Genomic DNA, 22,203 nt, shown 5'->3' on the forward strand with positions numbered 1-22,203 from the left:
CAATCTGGTGCATTCTGAGGATGATCATTACCAGTTTCAGGCAGCAGATTCTGTCACTGATTAAAACACAAAAAAATATTTTTTATTTTTTGGCTGGGGGGGGGGGGGGCTCCGGAAACCCCAGAAACCCCCCCCTCGTCCGCCCCTGAGTCTTAAAACCGATAACCATAACCTTCAGGTTCCACATTATTTCACCTCATTATCCGTTCCTGACATGAATCTCTTTATGAACAGCAAACAGCTCTTTTGAATAAAAGCAGCTTCTTTCAGTATTACTTACAAGTGAATCGTAAATTTAGAAAAGTCACAACTCTTGACGAGTTACATCATACTCTCGATTGACACAGTTAACCGGCTCAGAAAGAAACCAATGTTATCATATCAACATACCCAATGATGCGTCTGTAATTCGGCCGATTTACACGAACTTGCCAATGCTAAACAAAATTCACCAAGCATCTTTAACTGAAAGTTTGGCATCCAAATCTAACTGCTCAATAGACCATACAGTCGCTACGAAACATCGTTTAGTCTACAGTTTGATCTGACAGACTATGCCGTAATATCTAGACATCCTGACGTAACCTCAGCTATCAGCGAAAGACAAATACTCCATCATTTCAGTCATCAACAAAACATAGCAGTAATACAATCATGATCAAGTCACAATAAATGGCAGGGTAAAACAAGAAAATCATTGTTTACTTACAGTGAACTCAACCCTTTGCCGACATCAACACAGGTTCAAACAAGTGCATAAATCCATGTGAACAAATGAATGAATATTTTAACATTCCCCCCAGTCTGAGCCTCGCAAACCACACCAAATCCAAACATGTACAGTGCATTCCCCACGTCAGAGGCCCACATGCTGTAATTTTGGTTTTCCAGAAATAATAACATATATGCCTTTGGGTATTTCAGGCCTCTCTCTCACCCTCAGCAGACGTTCACATCAGACATTAGAATAAATTAATTAAGTAGATGTGCAACGCCAAGGCACTGCATACCCCAGCGAAAGACAAACCTCTCTCTCTCTCTCTCTCTCTCTCTCTCTCTCTCTCTCTCTCTCTCTCTCTCTCTCTCTCTCTCTCTCTCTCTCTCTCCCTCTCTCTCTCTCTCTCTCTCTCTCTCAAACACACACACACACACGAACACACACACACAAGTTACACACGTACACACGTGCACACTCACTCACACGCACTCACTCACTCTCTCACACACACTTCACTGTACACACAAAACACACCCCCATACGCACATAGACAGACGGACATACACACCTTTACAAACAAACACACACACATACACTTACGCACAAACACAAACCAACCCACCCACTCTCTCTCTCTCTCTTTATCTCTTATACAAATAGACACACACCCACACAAACACACACACACACACACACACACACACACACACATGTACATACGCACGCATGTACGCACGTACACACCCACAGACACACACACACACACACACACACACACATTGACTCCCACAAATCTCATACACACAATACACACACTCATACGCACATACACGGTTGGCCTAGTGGTAAGGCGTCCGCCCCGTGATCGGGAGGTCGTGGGTTAGAACCCAGGCCGGGTCATACCTAAGACTTTAAAATTGGCAATCTAGTGGGTGCTCCGCCTGGCGGCTGGCATTATGGGGTTAGTGCATGCTAGGACTGGTTGGTCCGGTGTCAGAATAATGTGACTGGGTGAGACATGAAGCCTGTGCTGCGACTTCTGCCTTTTGTGTGGCGCACGTTATATCTCAAAGCAGCACCGCCCTGATAATTATGGAAACAAACAAACAAATACGCACATAGACAGACGGACACACACACCTTTACAAACAAACACATATACACACTCATACACACACAAACATACACACAAACTCATGCACACACACATTCACACACACACACACTCCGGTTGGTCCGGTGTCAGAATAATGTGACTGGGTGAGACATGAAGCCTGTGCTGCGACTTCTGTCTTGTGTGTGGCGCACGTTATATGTCAAAGCAGCACCGCCCTGATATGGCCCTTCGTGGTCGGCTGGGCGTTAAGCAAACAAACACCCCCCCCCCCCCCACACACACACACACACACACACACTGTACATACGCACGCACACACACACACACACACACACACACACACACACACACACACACACACACACATTGACTGACACAAATCTCATACACACATAACACACACTTATACGCACATAGACCGGCACGGTTGGCCTATAGTGGTAAGGCGTCCGTCCCGTGATCGGGAGGTCGTGGGCTCGAACCCCGCGGCCGGGTCATATCAAAGACTTTAAAATTGGCAATCTAGTGGCTGCTCCGCCTGGCGTCTGGCATTATGGGGTTAGTGCTAGGACTGGTTGGTCCGGTGTCAGAATAATGTGACTGGGTGAGACATGAAGCCTGTGCTGCGACTTCTGTCTTGTGTGTGGCGCACGTTATATGTCAAAGCAGCACCACCCTGATATGGCCCTTCGTGGTCGGCTGGGCGTTGAGCAAACAAACAAACAAATACGCACATAGACAGTCGGACACACACACCTTTACAAACAAACACATATACACACTCATACACACACAAACATACACACAAACTCATGCACACACACATTCACACACACACACACTCTCTCTCTCTCAAACACACACACACACACACTCACTCACACGCACTCACACACTCTCTAACAAAAAACTTCATACACACAAAACACACACCCATACGCACATATGGACAGACGGACATGCACACCTTTACAAACAAACACACATACACGCACACACATACACTTATGCCCACACACACACTTACACACACACGGGGTACAGACTCATGCACGCGTGCGCACGCACACACACACACACACACACACACACACACACACACACACAAATACACACACACCACACACATACGAGTACAGACTCATGCACGCGTGCGCGCACACACACACACACACACACACAAATACACACACACACACACACACACACACACACACACAAATACACACACACACACACACACAGTAACACTAACACATGTGCACAAAATGAACACAAACACACACACTGCGCGAGAGAGAAAGACTACAGGGAGGCATGACGTCATGATGCATTAATTGACGTCAAAGACTTTCGACCGTGACGTATTCTTCTTACGCGAGCTTTATCCATAGACTTGGAAACTACGGAATTTCTACCCGTCCAAAGCGGCCTGGGGTGGCGTTTGCTGAAAAAATGGGGGCGCCTATTTTACCCACCGTATTTTTGTTAGTATGGTCCCCATTTTTGGTGAACTTCCATCTCCAACTGTAGCACGTAGCCGGGCACAACGAATCCTTCTTTATCATGTATTATTCGGTGTGCACATTTCTCAAATCGATTACAGTATAGCGTTCACGGGATACCTCCAGCTTCGCTGGGATAAAAAGATAATGCTTCAGTAAAAAAAATGATTTTAAGCAACTAAGCAGCTTGTTGTGCATTAAAAAAAAAAAAAACAGAATGACTTGTTATACATTGACATTGATAGTTTTATTCTTCTTCTTCTTCGTCGTTCGCTAGATAGTTTTATTATAAGAACCTTTTTTTTTAATTCCTATTAACTCGATGTTCTTTAACTATGTTTGTAAATTGTTAGAGGATCTTTTAGTAGAAGTGTTTAACTGTCGAAGCTGCTTTTACCTAAGAGACCGACTGTATATTGTGCTGTTGTACTTGTCAGACTTGATTGTACCAAGTCCTTCACATGTTGTAATGCGCTTAGAGCCAAATATTTTTGTTTTTTGTAAGGGATAGGCGCAATATAAATACACTTTATTATTATTATTATTATTATTGATAAAAGAGGAAAAGCATGAGAAGTATGGTATCCATGTGTTTCTTGTATAGAATATAGTCAATGTTTGTACAGATTTTAGTCAAGCAGTATGTAAGAAATGTTAAGTCCTTTGTACTGGAAACTTGCATTCTCCCAGTAAGGTCATATATTGTACTACGTTGCAAGCCCCTGGAGCAATTTTTACATAAAGACATACCACAACTTGATAGCGTCAAGGGGGTTATTAGTTGGGACGAGAAAGAATTTACCCGATGCTCCCCAGCATGTCGTAAGAGGCGACTAACGGATTCTGTTTCTCCTTTTACCCTTGTTAAGTGTTTCTTGTATAGAATATAGTCAATGTTGGTAAAGATTTTAGTCAAGCAGTATGTAAGAAATGTTAAGTCCTTTGTACTGGAAACTTGCATTTTCCCAGCAAGGTCATATATTGTACTACGTTGCAAGCCCCGTGAGCAATTTTTTGATTAGTGCTTTTGTAAACAAGAACCAATTAACAAGTGGCTCTATCCCATCTCCCGCCTTTCCCCGTCGCGATATAACCTTGAACGGTTGAAAACGACGTCAAACACCAAATAAAGAAAGAAAGGTTCATCGTCCTTCGTTAATTCACAAAAGCACTAATCAAAATTGTGCTCCAGGGGCGACGAGGAACCTGATCGCTTTCAAATATGGGTTAGGGCTAGGGTAAGGCTTTACTTTTGTCTGACCAATTTCGCCATTGCTTTGGAAGCACCCTTGTCAAATCCATGAATTTTGGAACTTAAATGTTTATCTAAACTATCCCCCCTCCACCCACACCCATCTTCTGGACATGTCCACGATTTCAGTTTCCTCTTGCTGCCCTTTGGCTTCTCTAAAAGCTTGACGATATCATGTTGTGGTATGTCTTTATGTACTTGCAAAAAATGACGCTGCAAGTTTACAACACTAGCAGGACATAGGGCGACTGGACATGGCTTCTGCTGCCGCTTGGCGTCGGGGGCCTGTGTCCTTAGTCGGGACGTGTTTACGGACGTGTTTCCGGACGTGTCGCCATCCTCGTCACCATCCTCGTCACCATCCTCGTCACGGTTACCATCGGCATCGTCGCTGCCGCCCCTGTCACGGCCCAAGTTTTCAAGCTCCTGCTGCAATATGTCTTTATGTACTTGCGAAAAATGACGCTGCAAGTTTTCAACACTAGCAGGACATAGGGCGACTGGACATGGCTTCTGCTGCCGCTTGGCGTCGGGGGCCTGTGTCCTTAGTCGGGACGTGTTTACGGACGTGTTTCCGGACGTGTCGCCATCCTCGTCACCATCCTCGTCACCATCCTCGTCACGGTTACCATCGGCATCGTCGCTGCCGCCCCTGTCACGGCCCAAGTTTTCAAGCTCCTGCTGCAATATGTCTTTATGTACTTGCGAAAAATGACGCTGCAAGTTTTCAACACTAGCAGGACATAGGGCGACTGGACATGGCTTCTGCTGCCGCTTGGCGTCGGGGGCCTGTGTCCTTAGTCGGGACGTGTTTACGGACGTGTTTCCGGACGTGTCGCCATCCACGTCACCATCCTCGTCACCATCCTCGTCACCATCCTCGTCACGGTTACCATCGGCATCGTCGCTGCCGCCCCTGTCACGGCCCAAGTTTTCAAGCTCCTGCTGCAACAGTGTCCGAGAAAAAAACCCAACGTTAAAGTTTTTCTCTACGGACAGCCAGCCTGACGGCCTAACACTCCTCATTGGAACTGGGTGGCCGAGTGGTAACGCACTTGCGCTCGGAATCGAGAGGTTGCGCGTTCGACCCTGGGTCAGGCCGCTATTTTCTCCCCCCTTTCCTAACCTAGGTGGTGGGTTCAAGTGCTAGTCTTTCGGATGAGACGAAAAACCGAGGTCCCTTCGTGTACACTACATTGGGGTGTGCACGTTAAAGATCCCGCGATTGACAAAAGGGTCTTTCCTGGCAAAATTGTATAGGCATAGATAAAAATGTCCACCAAAATACCCGTGTGACTTGGAATAATAGGCCGTGAAAAGTAGGATATGCGCCGAAATGGCTGCGATCTGCTGGCCGATGTGAATGCGTGATGTATTGTGTAAAAAAATTCCATCTCACACGGCATCAATAAATCCCTGCGCCTTGAATAAAAATTGAAAGAAAAAAAATAAATCCCTGCACTTAGAACTGTACCCACAGAATACGCGCGATATAAGCTTCATATTGATTGATTGATTGATTACATAGACTCACTGATTACTCGGGTGAGCCAAAAAGTGACAATAGCATAAGACCAATACTTGCAAATGTGCATGAAGAATGCATAATCAAGCTGACGGAAGTAAAATAATACCATCAATATGCACTGCTGGAAAAAGAGAAACGCACCTGGGGGGAGCAGATGCGGAAAATTGCTTCTGGCAGCATCACCCGCATGAGGAAGTCCAATTCCTGAGAGAAAAAGAAGAAAAAACACACAAATAAATAAATTGTATTCAAAGAATGATAGACATTTCCATAAGTGTTCCATGGTGGTTCTTGATGACATGATCTGTATGTGCATGTACAAATAATTCATTATTAGAGACACGGTACTCAGTATTGAGCCCACTGATAAACTCTCTCTCCTTCTGCCCATAATGCAAGTAGAGTAGGAAGCCAACCATCTTTGTGTGTAATTATAATGCAGGTTAAAATATCTTTTAACTCTTCAGTTTTCATCCAAAGCTATGCAAATGGGACATCAACCCACTGCACCAAGCCATTATTAATCACCTTACAAAACATCACAAAATGTTAACATAAAAAATTTACCTGAATGTTATTTTCATTTTCATTTGGCACAGATTTCTTTAAAATCTTGCAACCATGCCTGTCGATTTCATATAACAAAATCTCCAACATTGAAAAGTGGAAGACAAAGTCGCTCTCTAAGTCTCTAGCAACTCAGGTTACCCTTTTTTTTTTTTTTGGGGGGGGGGGGGGGATCTTATTCTCCAACGCCAAAACAAGTGAAAAAAACGTGCAAACTAGAGAGAGAGAAAAAATGACATAACTTCACACTTGAGAACAAAATTACATAACTCTACTTTCTCCATATGAATCATTTTCTAAATCTAATGCACTGAAAAAGCCGTGGCAGAAGAAAATTCCAAGCTTTCAGTCTCTAATTAGCAGAAATTTATCTTGCAAATTTTTTTTTCATCATGTATAAAGAATACATTATTTTTTTTAGATCTGTAAGTAGCAGAACAAACTTTAGCCGATGCTTATCAATAACATAAACATATTTGTAGGAATATTTTTCGATCAAACTTTCAAGACTAGTATAATTCAAGTGTATTATTGCTTCAACATTAACACCTTACCACAATTTATTCATTTTGATTATCTGGCTCCTTTAAGTTTAAAATATAAAACAATGCCCTGATTCATGCATCACACTGCAATTAAATTTAAAGCATACCTTCAAGTCCAGCTTAGGGAACATGGACAACAAAGTGTCCATAACCACGTCTTTGTGGCCCTCTGGCAGGAGGGCCAAGCAGGCGTGATGGTCTAGCGAGCCTGCAGAACAAAAAAATGCACATGCAAAGTTTCCAGTCACGAAAAGGAAAGTTCATAGAATCATAAAATAAATTAACAATAACATCTTCAGATTTGCAAACCCATTTATTTTAGAAGACAACCCAGATATCTTGTGGGCAGTAATTGTTAAATGAATCACCATTTTCGGTGAACCCAACGAACAAGTTTAACTGTACCTTCAGTAAACACAAATTGCAACGAAACACAACAATGCGTACCATAATTAACTATGTACCAACACCTCCCCCAGTAGTAACATTGTTTCATTATATTAATGATATTCAATAACAATTGAGATGCAAATTGAATTTGATAATGCACACTGTAAATTGTGTGGTGTTAAGGGGAGGCAATAGACAATCAAAATTAGCTCACCAATATCCAGGTTGCTGATGTCTGCTTTCGTGCAGTGACACCATAGACAGAAGTAATCAGAGTTTGCCTGATTGATACCCCGCACCATGGCCATTGCCTTCCAGTCAGAAACAGAACATCCTGAAAAAAACAAAAAAGATATGTTCACAATGCACAAAGAGGCAAACAGATTTACTTGTAAGTTCTATTTCTCTTATGCATTAACATAGTGTTAGGTATGGGTCACCTCCCCTCCACCACCCAACCAAGATTGGCCTAGAGGTAAGGCGTCCGCCCCGTGATCGGGAGGTCGTGGATTCGAACCCCGGCCGGGTCATACCTAAGACTTTAAAATTGGCAATCTAGTGGCTGCTCCGCCTGGCGTCTGGCATTATGGGGTTAGTGCTAGGACTGGTTGGTCCGGTGTCAGAATAATGTGACTGGGTGAGACATGAAGCCTGTGCTGCGACTTCTGTCTTGTGTGTGGCGCACGTTAAATGTCAAAGCAGCACCGCCCTGATATGGCCCTTCGTGGTCGGCTGGGCGTTAAGCAAACAAACAAACAAACGTCGACCAAGCAGCCGTTTGATGTCGTCCTGCTCTTGCAGGATCTTTTCCAAAATAGTGGAAATCCTCTCATTTTGTCTCTCGCTCCTGGCTAGTCTATCTTCAATATGTTGAAGCCTTGTGTCACCTGAACAAAAAACAAAAACTTTGTTAAATCAGCGTTTAACAAAATCCAGAAACAAATTTTTTTTAAATAAAAAAAAATCTAGCACACCAAAAACCCAGCAGACTTTCACAAACAAATAAATTCCTGTTTCATGTTATGGGTCATTCATGCTTTGTAATGACCTCGAGCTGGTCGAACCCTCGTCCTGATATGGCTCTGCGTAGTCGGCTGGACGTTAAGCAACAAATAAACAAACAAACAAACAAACAAACTGGTCGAACCTGCCACAGTTTGAATGTCTTTGGTCACATCTCCTATTCATGTCTTCTTTGTCTGGGGTCAACACGGGGAAGTATGATCAAGATATCTTGTTCAAGAAATGATATGCTTTTCTGCAAGCATTTCTAGGTTGGCGCACGTTAATTGTCAATGCAGCACCGCCCTGATATGGCCCTTCGTGGTCGGCTGGGCGTTAAGCAAACAAACAAACACAACCAAGACACTGACATTTGGCTTAAATATACCTTGCTGTGAGTGGGCGTTAACGATTGCTCTCACGAGTTTGTCGTAAGTATGGGTTGGGCATTAGCATGTGTACAACTGGTCTCATCAGTGTTCATATCCAGGCTAAGTGTGTGATAGTTTGTTGTGTGTTCAGTTGTGGGTGTTTCTATACATACCATTTGACCATGACTGTTTTCTGTTGGATCTGAAAGCCAACATTTGAGGCTTGCTTCATTTGTTGCAGTGTTGTTTTGATGCCGCTTTCAAACGTTGCTCTGTCTTCTTTTCCTGAAAATCATGGTGATATGGGTTGACCTGGGTATGCTGACAAAACATTGATATGTGAACTTTCAGAGACCTATCACTAGAAGAGGACTGTCTTAACACTTTTACATCTGTGCAATTTATAAAACAGAGAGTAGCCTATTTTGAATAATAAACTACTGACCCATGTAGACAATGAGGCTGATCTCATCATCAGAAGACTCCTTGTGGGCTGCACAGACCTTGAGACTGCAGAAGTTTGCACACTGCTCTGACAGAGTCCTTGTGTTTTGTTATTTTGGCCCCGTCACAAGCAAACCGTAGTGTGATGGTGGTACTGCTCGCCGTGGTTTGCAGCAGGTGGCGGTTTTCAGGCATGTCTAGCATGAATTCCACAATATCGGAGAGCTGTCTTCTGAACCCATCCTTGATCAGAATCTGTAGTGACAGTTAATATGTATGTATGATTTAAATGAATTATTAGGAGAAAAAAAATCATTTCTTGTTTCATACTCAAGGAATTAAGACATGATTGTTGTTTACCATTTTTTTCCAAAACAAACACTGCTTCTATCATCCACAAAATTATACTGCATACAATCAGTGTGATTAATGACTACTCACTTTGTCAATGGCAACCAGCTCCAGGCATGTTGCCAGCCTCAAGGATTCTCTTTGGAGCACATTTTCTGGTGTACCGGCACGGTTGGCCTAGTGGTAAGGCGTCCGCCCCGTGATCGGGAGGTCGTGGGTTCGAACCCCGGCCGGGTCATACCTAAGACTTTAAAATTGGCAATCTAGTGGCTGTTCCGCCAGGCGTCTGGCATTATGGGGTTAGTGCTAGGACTTGTTGGTCCGGTGTCAGAATAATGTGACTGGGTGAGACATGAAGCCTGTGCTGCGACTTCTGTCTTGTGTGTGGCGCACGTTATATGTCAAAGCAGCACCGCCGTGATATGGCCCTTCGTGGTCGGCTGGGCGTTAAGCAAACAAACAAACAAACATTTTCTGGTGGTACACTGTCAATCCCAGCCTTTGACCGCAGGGCTTGCAGGGCTTTGTACGGGATTCGGTGGGAATCCTTGACCCGTAGAATTGTACGGGCCATTCTCAAACGTTCAGCTTCCATTTGTTCTTTCTGCTGCTGTGGTGACTTGTCGACGATCTGTCCTTCTCAGGTCAATCTTAAAGTCCTTCACCCCAGCCACCTTAAAATGTACACTGATGTTGGTGGTGTCTGGGGCGATGTCACCACAGGCAGTTTCAAGCACAGTTTTTAACCCATCTTTCCGCTTTTTCTTCCTGCTTTACATAGTGTCTGCATATATTTTCTCTCTGATGGAAATGTTCTTTTACCTAGTGATTCTGTGCAGTGTATGTGTTTCTGATTTAACTCTAGATGTTTTTGACTTAACTTTTGATGGTTTTGACTCAACTGTTCATGATTTTGACGTAACTCTTGATGTGTTTGAATTAAATCTTGATGTTGCCTGTCCTTTGTTTGAAGCTGCGTTTGAAGTTGTTCAATTTGTTGTTGTGCCAAACCTAGCTGCTGATGTAAATGTGTGGCCTGAACTCGTGAATGACCTAACTGTGTGGCCTGAACTCGTGAATGACCTATGTCCCTAAAGCTTGGACCTGTCGTTGTAAGTTAATGGTGTATTCTTGACAACATGTTGGCTGATTGTTGTATGGTTGCAAGTTAATGGTGGACCATTCACTCATGGGGCAAACTCTCTGGTCGTAAGTGATTAGAGAGAGAGAGAGAGAGAGAGTTTGCCCCATGAGTGAATGGTCACAAGATTTAAAAAGAAAAAGAGATACTGTAGTGTGTGCACATTTTCCAAAAATTATCCAGACACAAAACAAGGTCATATTTCAATTAAAAAACAAACATGTATTTTGTTTAAATACACATCAAAACAATACTTCTAAAACGATCTATACATCCACTCCCCCAAATAATAATTTGAAAAAAAAAAATGGAGAGAAAAAAATAATTTTGTTTTTTATTAACCCATATCCTACCAACATTTTTTCTTTTTTAGATATATGCAACAGTGTTGGCATGTCCATTTAAAACCGGCACGGTTGGCCTTGTGGTAAGGCGTCCGCCCCGAGATCGGGAGGTCGTGGGTTCGAACCCCGGCCGGGTCATACCTAAGACTTTCTTCTTCTTCTTCTGCGTTCGATGTACCTAAGACTTTAAAATTGGCAATCTAGTGGCAACCCGGAGGTTGTACGCCTGCGCATGCTTGGGGTGGATCCCGAAACACAAGCCCACTCTTCCCCGATCTTGGCGCGTCTCGGCGACCAGGTCCCGAAGCATCTGGGACCCCCCGTCGAGTCCTCAAGTCGCAGAAGGACGCGATCAGGTGGCGAAGTCATAGCTTTTGCTTGTTTATTTGTCGCCCCCTGGTCGCGTTCTCCAGCACCACCGCGACTGTATAAGAACGCCCCTGCTCCTTCTTCTGCCGGCAAGACTCAGCCAACCGGTCCATGTGGAAATGGGAATCCACTGCCTCCCAGATTTCAGGCCTTGGCCGTCGGGGACTGAACCTCCATGGTCCTGCTGCCGGTCCGTCCCTGAGAGCTCCTTCTCTTCCTCCGTGGCTGGGGAGGAACAGGTTTCCCCCGCGAGTGACAGCTCCATGCGTTCGGGGGAACGCTCCGCTCCTCCATTCTCTTCCACCGTACCTTCCCACTTCGCTGCCTCGCCCTCCTTTAGACCGGCAAGCTGCGCCCCAGGTATCCCAGAGGGCCCACTGTGCCTGGGTGGAACGACCTCATCCAACTCCATCATAGGGGCTCCCTGTGACTCCTCTGAGGATACTGTGGCCGCGGGTGTGGCCCCTGTCCCTCCCTGGTAAGTTGCGCCCCAGGTACCCCAGAGGGCACACTGTGCCTGGGGGGAACGACAACCTCCATCCCGGGGGCTCCCTGGGACTCCTCCGAGGTTACCGTGGCCGTGGGCCCCTGTCCCTCTCTGGTTTTCTCGGGGAAAGTCATCATCTGCGCAATTGTCTCCGAACTTCTCTCCCAGAGGGCCAGGTCTTTGAACATGCTGGAGAGACTGGGGTGTTCCTCCGCCGGGATCAGGACGGTCTCTGAGGAAGCATCCTGTGTGGGGGAAATGGTCGCCTGTTCTTCCTCCTCCAACCTTCTGGCCATGTTCTGTGAGTGACGCCACCGCTCCCTGGCCAGTTTCGGACGGCGCATCCACTCATCTTTCGACATCCCCTTTGGCCTATAATCATAAGGAGGGAGCTGCCCCCCCCCTACCTCTAAACTGTTGCTGACCCAGTGCACGACGAGGGCCCGTTCCCCCCCCATGCTCCATCTGACTGGGGGCCCCCGTTCGTCTGCCCCTAGCGCTGACGGGTGCAAGTCCTTTTGGGGGGAGTTGTCCCTCCGACTCCATCCGGGGTTTCTTGGAAGGGCTCCCCTCCAGATGATGCCGACAAAACAGTGGTGGTGTGGACTTCGGCCGACCCCCAAACCGGAGGGTCTTGAACTCCCGCTGGACTTCCATCCCTCCAGCGAACAGGATTTGTAGCAGGACAGCCCAGTGAGCCAGGGCCACCAGTGTATTTGGTGGAGATAGGCAAAGTTCACTGGGAAGGGCCTCGCCCAAATGGAGGCCTAACCTGCCGCAAAATTCAATGTCCTGCTGCACCACAGTTTCTGGCAGAAGCATCTGTCCCACGCCCATATGATCCCAGAGGGCCTCCAGGGATGAGCGTTTCGCCACGGCCGTGGCGAGCATGGTGAGAGCGACCACCACTTCCTGGGGGCCCCAGTCCAACCAACCCTCGGGGAAGTGCTCCTGCAGGGTGTGCAGTCTCAGGTCCCCCGTAGTTTTGCGGCAGGCTGGTAGAGGGCAGGACGTCCCGGTTTCCTTTCTTGTTCCAGACGACAAAGGCCAGGGAAAAACTCCCGTTCTCCCCTCCTTTCGCCCCGGCGAGGGCTAGGGGAAAACTCCTGTTCTCCCGTCCTTTCGCCCCGGCGAGAGCTAGGGGAAACCTCCTGTTCTCCCCTCCTTCCGTTCCTGGCGTCTGGCATTATGGGGTTAGTGCTAGGACTGGTTGGTCCGGTGTCAGAATAATGTGACTGGGTGAGACATGAAGCCTGTGCTGTTACTTCTGTCTTGTGTGTGGCGCATGTTAAATGTCAAAGCAGCACCGCCCTGATATGGCCCTTCGTGGTCGGCAAACAATTTTATCACGGAGTGTGCTGATCAGTATGATCAACGAAAAAAGTGTTTTGGCACCTCAAGTTTGAAAAGTATTTTTACAGAGGTCAGCTCTTCAGCTCTTTTTGGATTGTTAAAGGAGTCTGGTCTCTATACCGGCACGGTTGGCCTAGTGGTAAGGCGTCCGCCCCGTGATCGGGAGGTCGTGGGTTCGAACCCCGGCCGGGTCATACCTAAGACTTTAAAATTGGCAATCTAGTGGCTGCTCCGCCTGGCGTCTGGCATTATGGGGTTTGTGCTAGGGCTGGTTGGTCCGGTGTCAGAATAATGTGACTGGGTGAGACACGAAGCCTGTGCTGCGACTTCTGTCTTGTGTGTGGCGCACGTTAAATGTCAAAACAGCACCGCCCTATTATGGCCCTTCGTGGTCGGCTGGGCGTTAAGCAAACAAACAAACAAACTGGTCTCTATTTTAAGATTTGAATTTTAAAACTACCTAATTTATTTGACATATGGGACTTTTTCAAAAAATGCACAGATTTCAGACGAACAAAACGGAGATATCCAACATCAAAAATTTCAACATTTTATCAGGCAAAGTTATTAAACATCCTTTCGTCTATCGTGTGCCAAAATTTGCGAGCTTAATAACAACTGCAAATGTATCTAAAAATAAATAAATATTCACTACATTTATAAAAATGTCTGCAGTTACCATGAAAAAGTTTTATTTTTCCTACATAATTGTTTTCCAAAAGGCAAGTTTTCATATAGCAAATGCTATGCAAACCCAGTGCTAAAGAATGGATACCAAAATGTATGATAATTAATGCAATTATTTAATCCAAATTAAAACAAAATTGTAATAGTGCAAAATTGTCATTATCAAATGCATGTAAATGAAGTAATGTCCAAACTGATCTGTTTGCTGCCAAAATATACATATGATCATTTGAAAGTTGTTGAAACCTTTCAACTTATACCACAATTGACTGAATTTGATAAATTATTTTAAATATAGCTTTACTTTTATGCTTGGTAACAACAGGGACATTCGGTAACTGCACGGACCCTTTGTTTTCGCATCAACCCCATTCGAGCAAAAAACACAGACATACGTTTAAAACTATCATTTTATATGTCTTAACTATATTTGTTGCTGTTTTCAAAGCACTGTATATTGTTTTGTGGTCTTGACTTAGCAGATTGTTTTTTAAATTGCATTTTCTTCAATCATAGGTAACTGCATGGACATCTGGTAACAGCACAGACATTTTCTAGTAAAAGACACTGTGTTACTAGAAAACAAAGGGTTATTTTTGTTATGGAAATGAATTTTATATATCAGTAAAATGTTTTCGATAATTGGCCTGGTATGTAAAACGATTTTTTTTATATTGTTGTGCTTGTGTGAAACAGAACCAATAGCATACCATATATTATGCATAATTTCTTCCACATGAAGATAAACATACGAGTCAACAGTTAACGCTCAAACGACAAGATTTTATTGAACCAAATTGGAGTTGAGGAGAATGGTGGTGGCAGGGAGGGGAGGGGAAGGCTGTGGCAGGATAATAAATAAATAAGTCTTTGACTATGACTGTATCAGCATCGGCAATATAATACTTTTCTTCTCTACAATGATGAACTTTTTCTTTTCTTCATCATCATCACTTGAAGGGGGCCCTACAGACACATGTTTGGCCTAGTTCTTTAGCTTATCGGAATCCTCACATTTAAAAATGTCTGTTAATGTTACCAAATGTTTGCTTTCTATGAGTACAGACTTTCGTTGCAGCGAATAAAATAACTTGAATGTGAATGCCACACGTGGTTTTCGCACACTGGATGGCCAGAGTCCATGCCGTATCATGGTTACACCGTCTTCTTCATGCCCACAAAAATTAATGTGTTGTATGCTGACGACCTGAAAGAGACAAAACAATGTACACATCAGCGTCAATGTTTGAATTCTTCATTAGATATTTTCTTACAAACCACTTCTGGTCTAATCAAGCACAACGCTGTAAAAGTTATATATATATATATATATATATATATACATGTATAAAAAGAAACAAAAACACAAGCTCGACTCTCCGATTGGCATGATGATACTTTGCACACCCTGTTAAAGGTTGGAAACTTCAAGGGTGCAGGAATGAACATGCTTCCCTGAAAAAAGGCAAAAGCGAAAAGAAAGGAAGAACATAAAACAAAATGGATACTTATGCCTTTAGACTGATATTGAATTAACAGCAACAAAAATTAATAACCAATATAAAGTGACTGCTATGCATGACAGCAACAAATCAAATGTACTTATCTGACTGCCATTTACTCCAAAGCTGACAGATGAAAACGAGACAAATCTGCTCAGAAAGGCACCAAAAGTTGGTGTCTTGCCAAAGTTTACATTGTGTGACCTTGACCCAGATCATGTGGTAAAAAATAAAATGTATAATCTGTCTATAGACGGAAATCTGAATATTTCGGCTACTAAGAAAGCAGACTTTGATCATATATTTGTGAAACAACACAGTTTCATGCAGAGTGTTATTGCAGTCACTACAATACAGGGATGCAGGACAGTCAAAGAAGACAATAACTTGCATGTCTTGACGGCAAACTGTGCACTGTGTCGTTGTGTCTGATGGAACGCTGTGTTTTAATCTTGCCTGAAGAAGCGCTGATCTCACATGATCCCAGTCATCTGTTTGCATGCTGCTTTCAGTCTCATCAGAGTCACCAATTTCGCAATCTGCAGACAAAAAAATGGTTGAAAAAAAAGGCTCACACTTACGATATCATAATATAATACAAAAGGAAACTGGAGATCATTACAAAAGATAACATAACACATTAACAGGTCTGAAAGTGGCGATTACTTTACTCGCCATGGCGAGTAGAAACATGTAACTGGCGAATCAGACCTCGCGCATTGTTCCCTCCCGTTTGGGTGGTACCAACTTTCAGTTTCAGTTCATGCACCTCAGCCCAGATCAATAGATCCTATCGGTATTCCAAGCAATCTCAAGTTACCAAGAATAGCAAAGCATGTTTGCATTGTCGCTCACCTATGCTAAGGCCGAAATTGTAATTCTCGCGAAGAGCGTATTGCAGATAACTTGCGAGAACAGCTCAAATGTGAAAAAGGTCTATTATTACTAATCTTCACAGTCCAAATGATACATGTCCTGAATAACTTAAAAAGAAAAACCCTAATTCGTATCAACCTATTGCGCGACATGTAATCAATCTGTCGGTCTGAAACTACAAGGTCGACACTGAAAATGTGAGTCATCGTGCTTCATCAGGTTCATGGCTAAAATTCACCCTATCCAGGAATGACTAAATCGTCCGCCGGGCTAGTAAAAACCGCCTGGCAACTCGCCTGGCCGGCCAGTTAAAATTCTTGTCATTATGTCAAATGCAACACTTCCGGTGGTACTATCTTATATCTACCGGTAGTTTCAAACCGTTATAAACACTGCAGCAACTGTGGTATACATGTACCGGGCCAGAGAAATTTCTGCCGGGCTAGTGACTTTTTTGAAGTTACTCGCCCGACTGGCAAAATAAAATTTTGAGATTTGGACATCCCTGCTTAGTGTTATTACATGTATCTGGTGATATTATTTTAATTAGAGATCAATTATTAATATTATACATGAAGTGATGAACATCAATCATGAATCTACACAGTATAATGATGCATATATATATTATATACATGACTGCATAATTAAAACATCTAAACGCTTTCCAAAGAGACTGACCTTGATCATTATTGGTTTCAACCTGGTGAGGCTGACAAAAACTCTGTGCAGGTCCTTTAAAATTGGCAATCTAGTGGCTGCTCCGCCTGTCGTCTGGCATTATGGGGTTTAAGTGCTAGGACTGGTTGGTCCGGTGTCAGAATAATGTGACTGGGTGAGACATGAAGCCTGTGCTGCGACTTCTGTCTTGTGTGTGGCGCACGTTATATGTCAAAGCAGCACCACCCTGATATGGCCCTTCGTGGTCGGCTGGGCGTTAAGCAAACAAACAAACAAAACAAACAAATGGAAGTAACTTACCCTAGTGACTAGGCCGGTAGAAAGTCTATTACGATGGACCACATTTTCATTGAATGTAATTCCTTAAATCAAAAGATAATGAGACATAACATGGCTCTTTTTGAAGCACACTCGATACGTATTGAAATGCAGAGGAACTTTGCCAGGCAAATCGTCGTTTTTCTTTCAAAAGGGGCTGTGGAAAATTTCAATCGACGACCCGGTACGCGACAGGTACACAAACTGTCAGAGCGCATGCGCGTTGGGTTAAACACAATTCATTATCTACCCTGATGCAGTCGGTTAAAGAAAATCAGGTTTCTGATATGATCTGAGTTACTACAGTAGCACCAAATAACCTCTCATTTACGATAGTGGACTGGCACAAACAACGATGGTTAGGCTGCACAGTCACACACACACACACACACACACACACACACACACACACATCAACAACTTAAAGATTCAAGTCAAAAGCAGTATTTAAACGTACCTTCTCGCGGCGCAAGCGCAACGAAGTGATTTGGCAGCCACAGCCTTCTTTTCGCTGGATACGTTGTTGACGTCCACATGATGTGAAGAGGCTCTTTGCTGGCGTCGTCAGCATCAGGAGGAGAAAACTTTGTTCCCAGAATCTTGAAGCTGTGGTCATTTGTGCCATTCACTGGAGGGTAAGTCATGGCAATTGTTCGTCTGATGACATGAGTCAGTGCCATAACTGTCCATGCACTGGAATAGCCATTTCTTTTTGCACAGTCAATGACTGGTTGCTCGTAGTCCGGTGACACAAGAACGACCTGGTTGTAATCTGGCACATCAGTTATTAGATCTCTTTCAGTTATCATCATGAGGCAAGTTCTGAATCTCAGTTCTGTTGCACAATCCTGCACTCCCCAAAACAAGATAGAAACTGCATTAAACAGACAACTACCGTCTCCACTCGTCCATATTGGTTTCCTGTTCTGGTGAGGGCACAGAAGACAGAGCATATTCGCAGAGATCTGATCAACCTGCCCGTCAACAACGTCCAGAGGTGTCCACTCCAATGTCAGATCGCCGTGTAAGATAGTTTCCGCACGAATCCTCTTGTTCATCTCATGGGCAGATTTATCTGCGGCCTGTTGATAACAAAAGGATGGATATAAAATCGGGATCTTTATTTCTAAACAGCAACCGTCCGTCCGTCAGTTGTTTTTTTCTAACACTTTTGATCGCTTTTGACTCCGGTCGATGATTATGGTCTTGTTGGGTGTGCATTTGTGCTCTTGTTTCTGCTCAGTTGGTAGAGCACTGGACTTGTGATCGGAAGGTCGCTGGTTCGAATTCGGGCCGGGACGGACACGGGTCAACTTTATGTGCAGACCCAGAGACGGAAGCCATGTCCCCTCCCCTTGTCACCACAGTGGCACATAAAAGACCTTGGTCATTCTGTCATAAGTGCTGGTGGTTGAATACACCTACACACACAGACACCTGGGTAGCGCGACCCCGTTGCTGCTAGCTTTCCACTGGGAGGAAGCGACCCGAATTTCCCAGCAATGGGACAATAAAGTAATGAAAATGAAAATGAAAGTAGACGCTGGACTCGCTCGTCAGTTGCAATTGTGATTTTTGGTCCCAGTTAAATTTTAACTACAGTGGTCTTATTAGAATAAACCCTTTGGAAATGTATACTGCCCACTTTCTGACTATTACTCTTCGACCAGGTGACATGAATGTTATATAAAGCAAATGATGGTAATGAAAGAAGTGATTAAAACCACTTACCTTCTGAATTCGTGCCAATCCTGAAAAGTAATCGAAGCTGCCATCCTTATTGTTCCTACATCTTTTGCAGACAAAGTAACCACAAAGGGTCCGATTTTGCCAAACTGCAAGTTCCTCCAAACTGATTTCTTGACAGTCTGCGTGGAACCAATGTCGGCAGCCCTGAAGAAGAAACGAAAATATGGCATGATTAGGAAAAGCTTTGACATAAACATGACGAATGGTATATGTTTAAATATCATAACAATATTAGTGATTATGGGAGTCACCCGCAGACACTAACCCAAACACGGACCACCAACGGCACAACAATACTCCCCCCCCCCCCCCCCCCCTTCATCACGAAAGTCCACCCAGACGCTAGTCTTGGACTGAATTGTGAAAGTAAACCCTGAAGGTAAGAGTTGTAGAACTTTCTCCGCTGATCGGCGTTACTTTTTAAATCTTTAAACGTTCGAGCGACTTTTGAGCGGAGATTTGCAGGTTTTTCGGGGGGACGCATATTGTTTGACGAAAAGGGAATGTATTATACCCTTAATTTTAATAACAAAACAAAACAAGTCGCGTAAGGCGAAATAACAACATTTAGTCAAGCTGTCGAACTCACAGAATGAAACTGAACGCACTGCTTTTTTCAACAAGACCGCATACTCGTAGTTTTGTCACTCCAGTGCAAAGGCAGTGAAATCGACAAGCCAGAATAGTGCGGTAGTTGTCGCGCTGAGCAGGATAACACGCTTTTCTGTATCTCTATTCTTTTTAGCTTATGCAGATCTATGTAATATGGGATAATTGCAATGCAATGTTGGCAGTTGAACTTGAAAAAATGCACCTAGATGCTATCAGAACTATTATTGGAGCTGTTCGTGGAACAAGCCATCAAAAACTTTACAATGAGTCAGGTTTTACAACACTGCAAGAACGGCGCATAAAACATTAATTGATCGTTTATTTTAAATTAGTTAATGGTCTAGCGCCAGTGTATTTACTTGATTACTTACCATCTCTCATTTCAGCAGTAAATCCGTACCACCGACGCAAACCATATGATCTTTCTTTCTTTTCTTTATTTGGTGTTTAACGTCGTTTTCAACCACGAAGGTTATATCGCGACGAAACCATATGATAGGCAAATGTTTCGATGTAGAACTGAATTATATAAGCATTCCTTTTTTCCTTCTGCAACATCTTTATGGAATGAATTACCTGATCATATAAAACAAACGAATTCAATTGGTTGTTTTAAAAGATTTTTGTCCAGAGATGACCCTCTAATTCCCCCGTATGTCTACTCTAAAGTTCGAAAAGCAGAAATCATTCACTGTAAATTAAGATTAGAGATAAGTGATTTAAATGCAGATATGTGTAAAAGACATTTGACAAATGATGTTTTCTGCAGGTGTGGTTTTCATGTTGAAAATTTTGAACACTTTTTATTTGACTGTCCATTGTACACGAATGTTAGAGAAACCACTATTGATACTCTACCAGATAATAATAATATTACTGTTTTGTGACCGCCCTGATATGGCCCTTCGTGGTCGGCTGGGCGTTAAGCAAACAAACAAACAAACAAACTGTTTTGTGTGCTGTGTACGGTAATAGTGACAAGTCCTTGGCTGAAAACACAGCGCTGTTTCATCAGATTCAGAAATTTATATTAGACAGCAAACAAACGTTTTTGTTAATACCATATGTTTAGTCATTTTGTTATTAGAGCATAGAGCATTACAAGATGCTCCCCAGCATGTCGTAAGAGGCGACTAACGGATTCTGTTTCTCCTTTTACCCTTGTTAAGTGTTTCTTGTATATAATATAGTCAATGTTTGTAAAGATTTTACTCAAGCAGTATGTAAGAAATGTTAAGTCCTTTGTACTGGAAACTTGCATTCTCCCAGTAAGGTAATATATTGTACTACAAGGTTGTCGTCACCAAAACTGAGACTGGTCTTTTTTGCACAGAATTAAATGACGACATTTATAACAAATGACGTCATTATCAAGATTGGTACATGATGTATTATTGTGCATAATTTCTTTGTGATCCGTTGTGTTTTCGTAAAGATACAGTGTATTTAGTCATGTAAGCGAGAGACACTGGCCTAAAAAATGGCGGCAAAAAACACATTTTCAGAGAAGGATTTTCGATCCTACATCAAAATAAGAACGGCACTTGGTAAAACGGCCGGTGACATACTTGAAGAGCTGAGAACTGTAAGCCCAGGTACAGCACCATCTCGCGCGACAGTTTTTCGGTGGGCAAAGCATTTCTCAGCAGGGAAAACGTCTGTGGAAGATGCAAGGGGAAAAGTGAAGAAACCACATGTAACCGACAATAAAATGGTGTCCCATGTGCAACGGTTAGTTGGAAGATCCCCGAGTGAGCAGTCATTTTATCGCCGAAACACTGGACATTTCGTCGTCGTCTGTCTTGAGAATTTTAAAACACAAACTTGGATACACAAAGGTGTGCGCGCGATGGGTACCACATTTCCTCACTGAAGAGAACAAGAGGTGTAGGGTTACGTTTGCCCAACGGCTACTCAAGATATACGACGGATGTGATCAAAAACGCTTGGATGAGATCGTGACTGGAGACGAAACTTGGCTGTACTTCTTTGAGCCAAAAAGAAAAGCTCAAAACAAAGCATGGATAAAAAAAGGTGCCAATGCCCCTCGGATCGTGCGAAAAAGTCGCTCCGGCAAGAGGGTTTTATACACAATATTTTATAACACAAAGGCCGGGGCGTCATTTTTCAAAAACCACGCGAAAAAGGCAGAAGCATCACTGGGGTGTACTACAAGGAAAAAGTTCTTGCTGGCATCGTTCGTTACTACAAGAGAGCCAGACCAACTACAGGATTGAAAGGGATCAAATTACTTCATGATAACGCACCTGCTCACAAATCCAAGGTGGTGAAAG

The 22,203-nt window shown here is 43.6% G+C and overlaps 1 long non-coding RNA gene across 2 annotated transcripts in view; it reads left to right on the plus strand.

The window, feature by feature from the left end:
• LOC138972661 (uncharacterized) overlaps positions 1-22,203 on the plus strand; it is a 392,401-nt gene that overhangs the window by 340,211 nt on the left and 29,987 nt on the right. The window contains exon 1 of one of the 2 annotated variants that reach the window (XR_011457702.1): positions 3,896-4,330. The exons of the other annotated variant lie outside the window; for it this stretch is intronic. This is a non-coding gene — a long non-coding RNA (uncharacterized lncRNA). Of the gene's footprint in view, positions 1-3,895; positions 4,331-22,203 lie in introns of those variants that run through there. 2 annotated transcript variants of the gene reach the window in all.

This window comes from Littorina saxatilis, linkage group LG8 (assembly GCF_037325665.1).
Source record: "Littorina saxatilis isolate snail1 linkage group LG8, US_GU_Lsax_2.0, whole genome shotgun sequence".
NCBI classification, from domain to species: domain Eukaryota; kingdom Metazoa; phylum Mollusca; class Gastropoda; order Littorinimorpha; family Littorinidae; genus Littorina; species Littorina saxatilis.